The sequence below is a fragment of the Tachypleus tridentatus genome, unplaced genomic scaffold (genome assembly GCF_004210375.1).
Source record: "Tachypleus tridentatus isolate NWPU-2018 unplaced genomic scaffold, ASM421037v1 tig00002637_pilon, whole genome shotgun sequence".
Classification (NCBI taxonomy): Eukaryota; Metazoa; Arthropoda; class Merostomata; order Xiphosura; family Limulidae; genus Tachypleus; species Tachypleus tridentatus.
Window position 1 is genome coordinate 3,480 of NW_027467808.1, and position 12,506 is coordinate 15,985.

At 33.2% G+C, this 12,506-nt stretch overlaps 1 long non-coding RNA gene across 1 annotated transcript; it reads left to right on the plus strand.

Moving 5' to 3' along the window:
• Positions 1-2,242: 2,242 nt before the first annotated feature.
• LOC143243680 (uncharacterized) lies at positions 2,243-12,072 on the plus strand. The gene is made up of 4 exons (XR_013024704.1): positions 2,243-2,312; positions 6,910-6,963; positions 8,373-8,452; positions 10,794-12,072. It is a non-coding gene; the product is annotated as an uncharacterized LOC143243680 (long non-coding RNA).
• The last annotated feature ends 434 nt before the right edge of the window (positions 12,073-12,506 follow it).

A 12,506-nucleotide genomic window follows, 5' to 3' on the forward strand; every position in this document is an offset into this window, starting at 1 on the left:
TGCCACATAAAAAACCTGCAAAAATGTTCAATTTAGGTAAGAGGGATAGGTTAGCTAATTGGACAGAAGAATGGTTTGATGGAAGAAAGCAGAGGGTTGTTATAAATGGAGTTCAATCAATCTATATTAATGATACAAGGAAGGTACCTCAAGGTTCAGTCTTATGATCTTTGCTCTTTTGATTTACATCAGTGATATAGATGAAGAAATGGTTAATAAATTATTACAATTTGCTGTTGATATTAAGATCTTGGGTGTTGTTAGCTGTTAAGAGAATGTTGCTGATTTACAAAAGGTTTGTTTGTTTGTTTTCTGTATAGCAAAGTCACAAAGGGTTATCTCCTCAGCCCACCGAGAGGAATCGAACCCCTGATTTTAGCGTTGTAAATCCGGAGACATACTGCTGGACTAGCGGTGGGCTTTGCAAAAGGATTTAGATAATTTATTGAGTTAGGCAAATATGTGGCAAATGGTTTTAATTATAATAAATGCAGGATGATCCACGGGAGTTATCATAATTTAAATTATAAATATAGTTTGGATAGATATAACCTTAACAACATTATGAAAGAATATTCTAACAAAGTTGTTGGCATTTAAAATGGAATGCCTTAGAATGTTGTGGAAGCAGAAATTGAAGTGAATTTAAAAGTATACTTGATAACTCTGCGAATAAGAGCTAACTTTAAGATTTTTGTTTGTTTATTTATTTGGTAGTTTTAGTTTAATCTAAAAAATGAAACAGCCGAGATGGATAAAGTTGTTCCTGTCTGTCCTTAAACTTTATGTTATGTTATATATATATATAAAGCACAAAAATTTGTGTGCTTGTGTCTGTTTCTCTCTTATCTAACTACACCTAGGTCGTTGTACCAACCTTAACCTAACTTTATGGGATTATAGTCTGGTACAAGGAGCATGTTAATGGTGGTTTGACAACCCTTTCATCTTCCATTATTGCTTTTATCAAGAGTTTATTATCTTTGATGTAAGTTAACATTAATTAGATTCATAGATGGTGTCATCTACTTACATCAAAAAGACTATTAAATATTATTAACAACTAAACCATTAATGTAGATGGTTGTTTGTCCCTTATCTAACTACTCGTTTGTCGCTGTATCAATCTCAGCCAAAGTTTGTGTGATGATAGTTTGGAACATGGGACATGTTAATTAATGAGGTTCTCAACACTTAATCTACATTATTGATGTTATTAAGTATTTATTATCTTTTACGTAAGTTAACATTAACTAAATAGCAGATTTAGTTCTGGTGCTACAGATGGTAGCACAAATGGTGCTACGTTTCTACATTTTTTCGTTTAGGCTTCGGGTAAGTAATTATTGTCATCTCTCTCACAGTTGAATAATGTAGTTAGAAATTTAATGTACAGTGTTTAACAAACGTTATGTCTGCGAGTTTTCAATCAATACTTTAATTGGTAACTTACTGGCAGTATTAAGTTAATTAATGGATGTTTAGAATGCTTATTTGAGGAACAGTTATCTGTTCTGATAGAAGAATTTTGTAATTTTAACAACGAACATTTTCAAGATACCTACGGTAGTTTTGATGTAGTCGATTATCTTAATATGTTGCATTAAAGTGTTATGTTTTGAGTCTCAGTCTCAGAGTCAATTCTTCTTTCTAAGTATAAATTTCCTCGTGTTAGTGACTTGTGTACTCCATTCACGACAGTATGATCTTGAGTTCATAAATAACTAAATAAATCTGTCGTTCATTGGATGAAGTCGAACTCCAATGACTAGCTTACATGGTGTCTACATTTACACATCTTTTATGTATATATATATATAGTGATTTTTAAAGCTTATACAAAACGTTTGGTGAAGTAATAATAAACACCGTAATAACATGTTATGGTATAAATAAATAGTACGAAATTTAACATTTTTTATCACAGCATCCAGTCCCCACAATATTTTAAAATTCATAACCTGGACAAAAGATGAATACATTAGCTTGTATTAAATGTATCTGTTATACTTTCTGAAAACAACATGCAGTTCATAATAGTAATTTCATAGATCGAGTTTGATCACACTATTGCACCAGAAGATTATATTAATAGGTAGAAATATCTTTGTGGTATTTTGTTTATAGTCAAATCTTAAAAGTAGTTGTTTTTTTACAAATTATGATTACCTTTTATTTATTTTTTACTCTTGAAACCATAATACAATATCATATATATGTATATATATAATATTTAGGTTTTTCTACTGAAAAACCAAAAGGTTATGCAAAATCAGATTGAAAGAATGATTACTACGGTGCATATCAGACAAGTAAGTATCTTTCTGAAAGTTTTTCAACGATTTCCATCGTGAATTTATTTACAATATTACCTAACTGGTGGAATAAACCACAGTTAAATGTTCGATGCTTTTAACAGAAAACAGCTGTATCAGTGATTGTCTGTAAATGTTTTCATAAATTCTACGAAGATTGTTTTTTGTTTGCAATTAAGCGCAAAGCTACGCAATGGGCTATTTATGCTTTCTCCATCATGTATATTGAAACACCGTTTCTAGCGTTGTAAGTCCGCAGACATACCGTTGTGCTATTGTGGGGCATTTCAGAAGGAAAATGTTTAAAAGACTTAAATTATTAGATCTATCTTCTGTAAAAGGTTGTTTACTAATGATAAGTGCCAGCATAAAAGGTTGTAAAAGATACCATGAGTAAGTCTAAAAAGTAGCATAATTAGCATTGGTTTTCTATTAAATTTCTAGTAGAAATCGAAAACAAGGGAAAAATATTTTCTCATCACCCTAGTAATCAAAATTCCCAAGATCTCACCACAATTTAAGGATAACCAGTGTACAATAACCAGTATTTAAATTACACCTCATGCCATCCACCATTAATCAATCATATTATGTTAAACGTTTTCAATGCCTGTTTAAAACATCCAAATGACATATTCAAAATAAATTGTACTCTTCCCATGTAATACAAAAACAGATCACACCTACCGGAGCAGACAATACATCTTTGTACATAAAATCTCAAGACGGAAAAGCTACTCACAACTATTCCATTATACATGCCAGAATTTTTATAAAGCGTTCACCAAAATTGTGACAGACACGTAGTTCGGATCTTTTAACAAAATTTAACATATTTTAACAAAAAATGAAAAGTCATATTCCCATCGCCTGCGGTGAGTCAGTGGTAAGTGGCCTAACTCCCATTGCTGGACAAAGTTCAGAGATCATTGCTTTCCACTAAGAAGACGACAATTTATGTCTATTGTAAACAGAAACGTGTCATATTTGGAGTTAAGTGTAAATGCACCAAAGAATATGTCTGGGAGACACAAAGACCATCAAAATTTAGACTTCAGAAATCTGCTACTATCGTCTCTCTTGGACATCCAGTCACCTTCAGCCATCATGAAAACAGTAGAATACTACGTAACAAAGATATACGTGAAAGAGTTGACACACGTCTTGTTAGTGAATCCAATTATAGCAGGAAAGGAACAGCTCAGTATGAGACTTCTTAATCTTATCGTCAATCGATTGTATTGAAATCTAATCTCAAGAGGAAATTTATCTTGGTTATGACATGATAGATACTATACACTACAGGTAATCATGTTACTTTTTACAGATCTAATATCGTTTCCTTTATTACCTTTTGTATACTGTAAAATTGTATATGTTTTAATTTTATTCTTTAGTAATATTTTATGCTCAATAAACTTGGGATTTTCATTATCGCAGACAGTTAGACTTAACAGATAATCAAATGTGTGTAATACTGTTGATATTCCAACAGAAACAATATATCATTGGTTCTTAACCTTGTTGGAAGTACTAAACCCGGAAGTTTCGTACTTGCATTCACTGAACCCTTCGTAATTGGAAAAATGAAATATGATTTTTTCAAATTCAAAACATAAGCAGACATTTTATTAGTGCACAAAATGAATCATGCATCAGTTGCACGCAATATCACTGTGTTCAAAGAACAAAACCAACAGAACATGAATTTCACACAAAAACAAAAACATAACTCATTGAATGTTTCTGCAAATCAATGTGGCTTTTGCTATTGCCTTTCAGAGACAAGTTCAGAAATGCACGGCTTCACCTTGGCAACTGCCACTTTCATATCATTTTCGCAACAAAGTCTGTTCCTTTTCTTCGTTTTTATGTCTATCATTCTCGAAAATGATTGCTCGCAAAGATACGTTGTAACAAACGGTATGAGTATCTCAAGGGCTTTCTTAGCAATAAGAGGGTACGCTATGATTTGGTGACATCAAAACGTTGAGAGCGTTGTTGTTCTGAAATATTTCTGTTAAACCTGGCTCTGCTGAAGTTTAATGATTTCGTCGAGGTATTCATTATTGACATCTGCTGTCCCTACACTAAACGTGAACGGCTGTCTCACCCATACTTGATATGACTCTCTGGTGGGGAAGTATCCGTCGAGAGACTTTGCGAGCTCATCTAAGTGCATGGCAATTGCTTGCTTCAGTTCCACGGGTACAGAAATGTCTCCGATTTCAGACACATCTTCGATCTTAATTACACAGTCGTCCAGCAGGGAAAGTTTGCGAAATTATCATTCTATGTTCGTCGTTTCCATAACGGTAGCCTTTTTTGAAAAGCCTTCAGGTTTTCTTCCGCTTCGATGATGTTGACTCCACCGCCCTGCATTTATTGATTGAGATGATTGAAAGCATTGAAGATATCGGCCATGTACGCCAAAATGAGAATAAACTCAGATTTTTTGAAGCAATCTGCATGACAATGTTGGTGCTTTAGCAAAAACAGGGCTAATTCCACACGCATGGCAAAAACACGATTCAGCACCTTTCCACGGGATAACCACCGAACGTTAGAATGGTACAGAAGTACCTCGAATTCAGAACCCATTTCATTACACAGCTCTTTGAAGATGCAGTGCTTCAGGGCACTATTTCGCACAAAGTTCACACATTCCACTACAATTTTTAATACTTCTGCCAGTTTTGAAGGCAAAGTTTTTGTTGCCAACGCATGCCTGTGCAGAACACAGTGCGTTACAATGATGTGTGGTAAAACGGCTTTCACCAGCGCACCAAAACCAGAGTTTCGTCCTAGCATGACTGGAGCTCCGTCCGAACAAACTGCAGAAACCATATCCCAAGAAAGATCGTTGTCTCTGAAGAAGTTATCCACAAGTTTCTTCACGTCGGCTGCCTTAGTTGTTGTTGTAAGAGGCTTACAAAATAAAAAAAAATCTTTTATCTCGTCGTTCTTTACATAGCGCACGAATACAACAAGCTGGCTTAGACTAGAAACGTCGGTGGTCTCTGAATTTTGCTGGGCTTGAAATCAAATCTGCAACTACTTGAGCCAAGATGTCATCGCTCGTGTCATCTATTCTGCTGCTGATGGTGTCATATGAAAGAGGAATTTGGGATAACTTATTTTCAGCAGCTTTTCCCAGCATGATATTCGCCATCTTCAACGTAGCTGGTTTTACGAGTGCTTCACCAATGGTGTGTGGTTTGCCCTGCTTTGCGATCAAGTACGCAAATTCGTACGATGCTGTGAGGATCGATTTGTCGATGGGTACAAAGCCGAGAACAGGCAAAGTAGCCTTTTCATCGAACCTGGCTTTCTTTACCTTCAATTCAGCAATCGTTGTGTTCTTGTATTTCCCATCTCCATGCAGCTTTAGGGAGTGTTCTCTTAGTTTTGCCGGTGCTAGACTAGAATTGCTCAACTTGGCATTGCAAATCATGCATTGAGGACGCTGACTCCCATCATATTCCGTTATACACGTGAAACCATATTGTACGTATTCATCCAACCACTTTCTGTTTTTGCTCGACACAGTTAGTATGAAGGAATTGAAAGATTAGGAAAAAATCACAAATGACGCACGATTACTACACTCACAAGTCGATTGCTAAGCGCACGAAGTCCCTGCAGCACAGATATTAAGGCCAAGTGATGTAACGTGATCAGCCGCAGCCAATGATGGCCAAGTGGAGCATAACGTTACGAATGATACGAGTGGGGTGAACGGAACGGACACACACACAGTGTGTGTGTCTTGACCTCCGCCTAACCCCTGAGACTGACTCACCGAACCCCTGGGGTTCGATTGAACCCTGGTTAAGAACCACTGCAATATGTGTATAATCTCGTGATATGTCACATTACCTTATTCCTCGGGTATCAGGCGTTTTTCATTAATTTTGCTAATTATTTTATTTGAGATTTATAAAAAAATTCCTGGTATTAGAATATAAGAGTGACTATGCAGTAGAACAAAAACAAAACAAGCAAATCTTCTTTATTTGTTTCTGTTAGCGGTTCCAATAAAGGGAAAAATCATGTAGGAAACCTGGAATTTAAGTGTTATCACTATTCAATTGTTATTTTATCACACGGGACATGAGAGTTCCCAGTAAAACTAACAAAACTCGAAGTTTCATTGTGTTGTTGTGTCACTTACAACAAAAATCTCACGGCGGGATGCCTCTGGACTTAAACGCTATAAACCGGGTTTCGATACCCAAGGTGAACAGAGCATAAAAGGCCCATTATGTAGCTTTGTGCTTAACATTGAACAAACAAACGCAGTGATCACATTTTCTACTGTGTATGAAATTTTCATGTTAAATTTCAAAAGTGACGTTTTATACATGTATGATTAGAAACTAATTATCAAACAGTATTCGATTCAGAGTAATTTTTCTCATAAGTACCATTATCCTAAAATTATTGAATTCGTTAAAACACACTGTATTTTAATATATTTATTAAAGTATTTTTGACATTGAAAACTCGAAACATTTTTCGAATCTCTTTTTTTAAAGGAACACTTTTTTTTCTGCTTTCAAACTTTAACTGAATTAATTGATTCTCTTTACAGTTTCTTCAGAAACATTGTCCGAAACGGACATCGAACATAAAATCTATATCAGAGGTACGAATATATTTTACATTTTACTGCAGTATCTAACACACTAACAAAGAGTCTCTGAGTCAACCAGGCCATGTAAGTGTATCTCTTGGTGACAAACTTCCTGTGTTTCCGTAATTCAAGATAAGCACGCCAATCTGCAGACCGGATATATTCATAAAACTGTCCGAGAACGTGAGCAGTAGTAGACAGAGAGGTCAGAATGATTAACTTTGGGAAGATCTAAAATCATTATGACCACTAAATCCATAGATAAAGCCAAACAAAAGACAGCTTAGATCAAGCCCTACAGATCTCTATATTTTATTTTAATTCTTACGAACTCCCGGATCTCTCGTAGATTCTACTTTTACTAACAATTACACAATTGATACAGTTAACTTAGAGACTTGTTGTTAATATGAATGAAAACTAAAAGGTGTTGAACGAAAAAATACATATTTGTATATCGTACATTATTACTGTTCTCATATGTAAGTTTGTGCAAAATATCTTTTTTATATTAACTTTGGGAAACGTTATTTGTTTGCATTAATTGGAGCTGATTTTATGTCAACGTTAAGGAAAAAGTCATCTGATTATATCTTCAGTTGCAAAAAACATAACAGTATTTATTATGTAACACATTTTTATGTATTTGAAAAAATAATGTCTTTTTTCTCTTTTTTATATAGAGGTAAACATTAATAATTTTTCCTTCAAGATTTATCAGCTCATAACTGTTCCTACTTTCGAGACATTAGGCTAGAGGGAATGCATGTGGTCAGTAGCAATCACTCTTGCTTGAAAGAATACCGTGATTTATCTGTCATTTTTATATTGCACTTGCAACCATTAATTGCATGTGCATTTATACGGCAAAATGCTGCGAAACGTGAATTATTATATTAACAATCCAAGAACGCTAACCATTAAATCATAACCAGCCTGTGATGTCCATGATTCCAATGTTAAGATCACCAATTATAATTTGTACTATTGTTTGTCCCACTCTGTAAAGGGGTGGGAAAATGAGAAAAATTGTTGTATAAAATCAGTTGCTTGTTCTAAAGTATGCTTAACCGTTATATCAGTTACTTTTTCTTGAATCGCAGTCCTAAGTATGGTTATTATTAAGAAATTCCCATGTAAAAACAAAACCAAAACGAAATAGAACAGTATTCATTACTGTTGTTTAGTATTTTTAGAAGTACTGATCATGATTTAGGTATTTTACACCATAATACTCAATACTGTCTTGAGCTATAAATAAACATTTAAAAATAAATGTGCACCTTTTAGAACCTAAAATATTTGCCTTATCGAAATCAAGCCGATTGAGAATTTTGTAAAATAACTATAATAACCATATATGAAACGAACATATTTTACTTATTCTTAGGATTAATGATTATTATTACTTATATTTCCAGCTTAAGTCGGTATTGGCAGACTACCGTGAATCATTGGCTAGTATTACTACACTAGAGTTTTTATGTGATGTTAACATGTGGTAAGCTGAATATGTACATGTGTTTATCTCTCTTTGTGTAATTAACTACTTTATTATGAAATAGAGAATAACGTACATAATCTTTAAGATAGCTTTGAAAGAAAATCATAGATCGACCTGCCTACTCGTCTAAACTTTTAGCACTCAAAAAAGTATTCCTATGATATTACTTCCCTTTCTTAAAGATATATGTGACAACTAAACACATATTAACAAAGCTTCTAGTAGACACTATTTGGTATGCCAGTTTTACTTTTGTTATACTGTAATAAGAGTTTAAGATTTTTCTTCTTTACAATTTTTAGATACTTTTGTATTAATTTAAATAAGATTTTTTTGCACTTTTTACATGTTGCAACATGAATTCTAATACCTTTAACAAGTGCGATACGTCGTAAAACAAACTTAAACACATTTTCTTGAGTATTTTTATATATTGTGACACGAATTTAAATACCAGAAGCTAAAACTCAGTTATTACCGATACAATATTTGATCATTTTGTTTAAAATAATAAAAGTATTAATTATTATAATAGGATTGCAATTATTAATCGATATCTAATGTAAATGTACCTCGAAATTCTAAATAAATATCATCTACTTAAGTCATTATCATCATAACCTTTATCGATATGTTTTGGACCAGGAAAGGTCAGCTTTAGCACAGTCCTCTTCCTCCTTATCAGGAATTGTTATTTTGTTTGCACTCTTACTAAAGCCAATAAAATAACCCTTGTTACATTACTTACAGTATGTTACATTTTGTCAATTTTCCTCGGATTAATTAACATACTCCTTTTGTGTTTTGTTAAATTCATGGGATAATATTAGCTCATGTTTTCACTAGTTTCACTTATGTATAATCGCACTATTAGTCCGTGTTCACAATGCAGTTCCGCTTAGCAGTCACACACACACATATTTCTTCCAGTTTGCTTTTTTGTAGTTGCATATTTCTGGGAGTTGTGTTTTATTATGGTGCGGTGAAAGATCGAATACATTCTATGTGGTAAATGGTTGCTGTTTGAATCTTTTTCTACATTGAATGTTAGAAATTTGTTTATTAATGTTGGTGAATATTTACCAGATGGTATATATCACTGGTGTGTGTTGTATCGTTTAATAGGTAGGTATCCGAATCTTCCAGAATGTCAGTAGATTTATTCTATTAGCATTTGATGTTCAACAACCAAAAATTATGTTTCTGCTGCTGAGGTCGTCTGTAATCACATATTTATTATTATGGGAGATATTGTATAATAAGTGTAGTATCTACTTTGTTTTGGTGAGCAGCATATTCCTTCTGTTTTGACCCATTGATTATTACTTAGAAGTACATGTATTTAATATTTCCATTTTTTGACTTTAAATGTATTGTGCTAATATATACTTTTTGTATAGAAGTAGTATGCCCGGTTCTGAGGATTCCTTCTTTAGTCTGTTTTTCTTTCTACTTGATATCCTATCATTTTGAAGGAATTGTAGTTAAAGATCATTGTTACAGTGATAAATATGATATATGCCTGTGTGTTTGCATCAGCGTGTTCGAATTCATACCGCTTGGTAACAAAGTTTGATTGAGCTTCCTAGCCACCTGGCTATGCTGGGCCCTAAGCACATATTTATGTGTTTTTTTTTGCACGTCTTGCAGCCTATCAGTACAATATCAGATATGCTTATAAATACTTTTTTGCATAAATATTTAAAATATATTTTATTTTGACTGTTTGAATAATGTCATAAGGACGTTATTTATTTATCCAGTTGTTATTCTGACCTTCCTGAACCTTTATGTAAGATTGCTCAATAATTTACCTTCAAATAGAAGTCCCACTAAAATCATCTTTCATATCCAAAGTAAGTTCAGGTTAAGCAACTTAACTGCTTAGATGTAAGAACGTGATATAAAGCAGGCAGTTTTATGGTTTTGAAATTGTAATAGGTATACCATAAAATTCTTTATGAAGTTAAACGGTCCAATGAAACACATTTTTTAATGCCTAATATCATTCATTATGGGATAAACAACTTCGTAATTTTGTACCTCTATGCTTAAATGTCCAGTTTTCTTAAATGTCTGACTTGCGATATTGTAACTTTTGTGGCATATGAATTTCCATTATATACTCTTGGGAACAGACTACTAAAGTTCCATATTGTTTTATTATTAACATATATGGATTAAGGAGTTTTACAATTCTAAAAAAAATTGCATGATAATATATTGTTTATCTATTAGTTTACACATCACTTGAATCAGAAATAAAAAAAAAATGTTTCTAAAATATAGTAATTACAAAATAAATATTCGAGTAAATGTTTTTTTTGTATTTTTTCAGTCTCAGTCTATATGCTGTACCAAATGTTTTGGAGTTGAAGAACTGAAGACTGTTGTAATAAGTTACTTAATGGTCCATGTTTAATTATTTCTGTGCAGTGTCTTTATATATTCACTTCCGAACTCCTTTTGTCTGTTTAAAAACACGCCTTGAGCAAATTTTTTACAGGTTATAAACTAAACAAGTACGTAAGTTGAAGCTAATACTATACTGTATCAAGAGACACGCATATTGTTTTTTTATACTTCGTTTGCTTTTGACTATTCCCACAAAACTACTCACTGGCTATTGTGCTGGCCCATCCTAATCTGGAACCGATAATCTATTGAATGGTATACATCGGCAACTCTTGAAATAAGTTTACTTGATTGAATAATAGTATTTGGTTGTCATGTTTATAACGCACTTGTGGATCGCGTTCTTTGTTTTCTGCTGACGGGATACTAACATGTAGTAGGCAGAGCAACAAGCCGGTACGTTAACCACAGGACCGCGTTCAACCGGTTTCTCCAACAAACGGCTACGAAATTATATTAGTATTAAAGCATGATCCATAAAACATGTTACAAGATGAGTCTGTTTAGTATTGAAAATGATATTTTTTACAAATATTTTTAGTGTTTATTTATTTTAAAGGACAATAGTAGCCACAAAAAAGAAATACATGCTCATTTTTTTCACAATGTTCTCAGTGACAACGGTTAATTATTTATTGATTCATATTTTAGTTCGGTCGAAACAAGCACACGAAAAATAAAGCAAAGGAAATATGAATAAAAATATAAAAAAAATTAATAAATATTTTGGAAATTAGAAAAAAATACAAACATCCCGGAAAATTACACAAACAGATTACAGAATGACGCTTACAATAAAATCAGGGATTCGATTCCCCTCGGTGGACTCAGCAGATAGCCCCATGTGGCTTTACTATAAGAAAACAAACAAACAAACAATCCACTCTTACAATGCCATCTCAGTGGCACAGAGGTAAGTCTGAAGGCTAAAAAACCATATTTCGGTACCCGTGGTGAGCACAACACAAGCAGCCGTTTGTGTAGCTTTGTGCTTACCCATAGTCAAACAAATCAAAGACTCTCATAAGTTATTAAACATTTATATATTGTATTCGATAACAAGTATATTATTTAAACACAATTTAGTAATTAGATGTATCATGATGTGACGTATCAGGTTCATTAACCGAAAGATATCGGAATAAAAACAAGCATGATGAAAAGGTTTGCAAATAAAACATAAATAAAAATTTATCAACTAAGATCTTTCGTCGTATTTATTCTGATATACACATTTAACGATACTAAATATATATATATATATACAACGTCGGTTATAGGAGTGAGCAACCATTAGCGCAAGTAATTGATCTTTAACCCAACGCCATCACAGCGTATCAACGCACTTTGAATAAAACAAGCAAGTTAACATAAAATTTCATAACAGTGTTGTTACTTGCACTTATTTAAGGCACGATTGTTCTTCTTCGAATAATTATGTTTTTTCTATTAAATTATGGAAATATAACCTAGCTTTTGGATTGCTTTCAGAATTGGTGAGACACTCATAATAACAGTAACTTTTGCAGGTAGAAAGTATTCATACTTAAAATTGATGAAAACTATCTTGCGGTTATCTGTTGCTCAGAGTCGCTTATCTAGATTAGGAAACACACACATCAATTATATTTTAGGC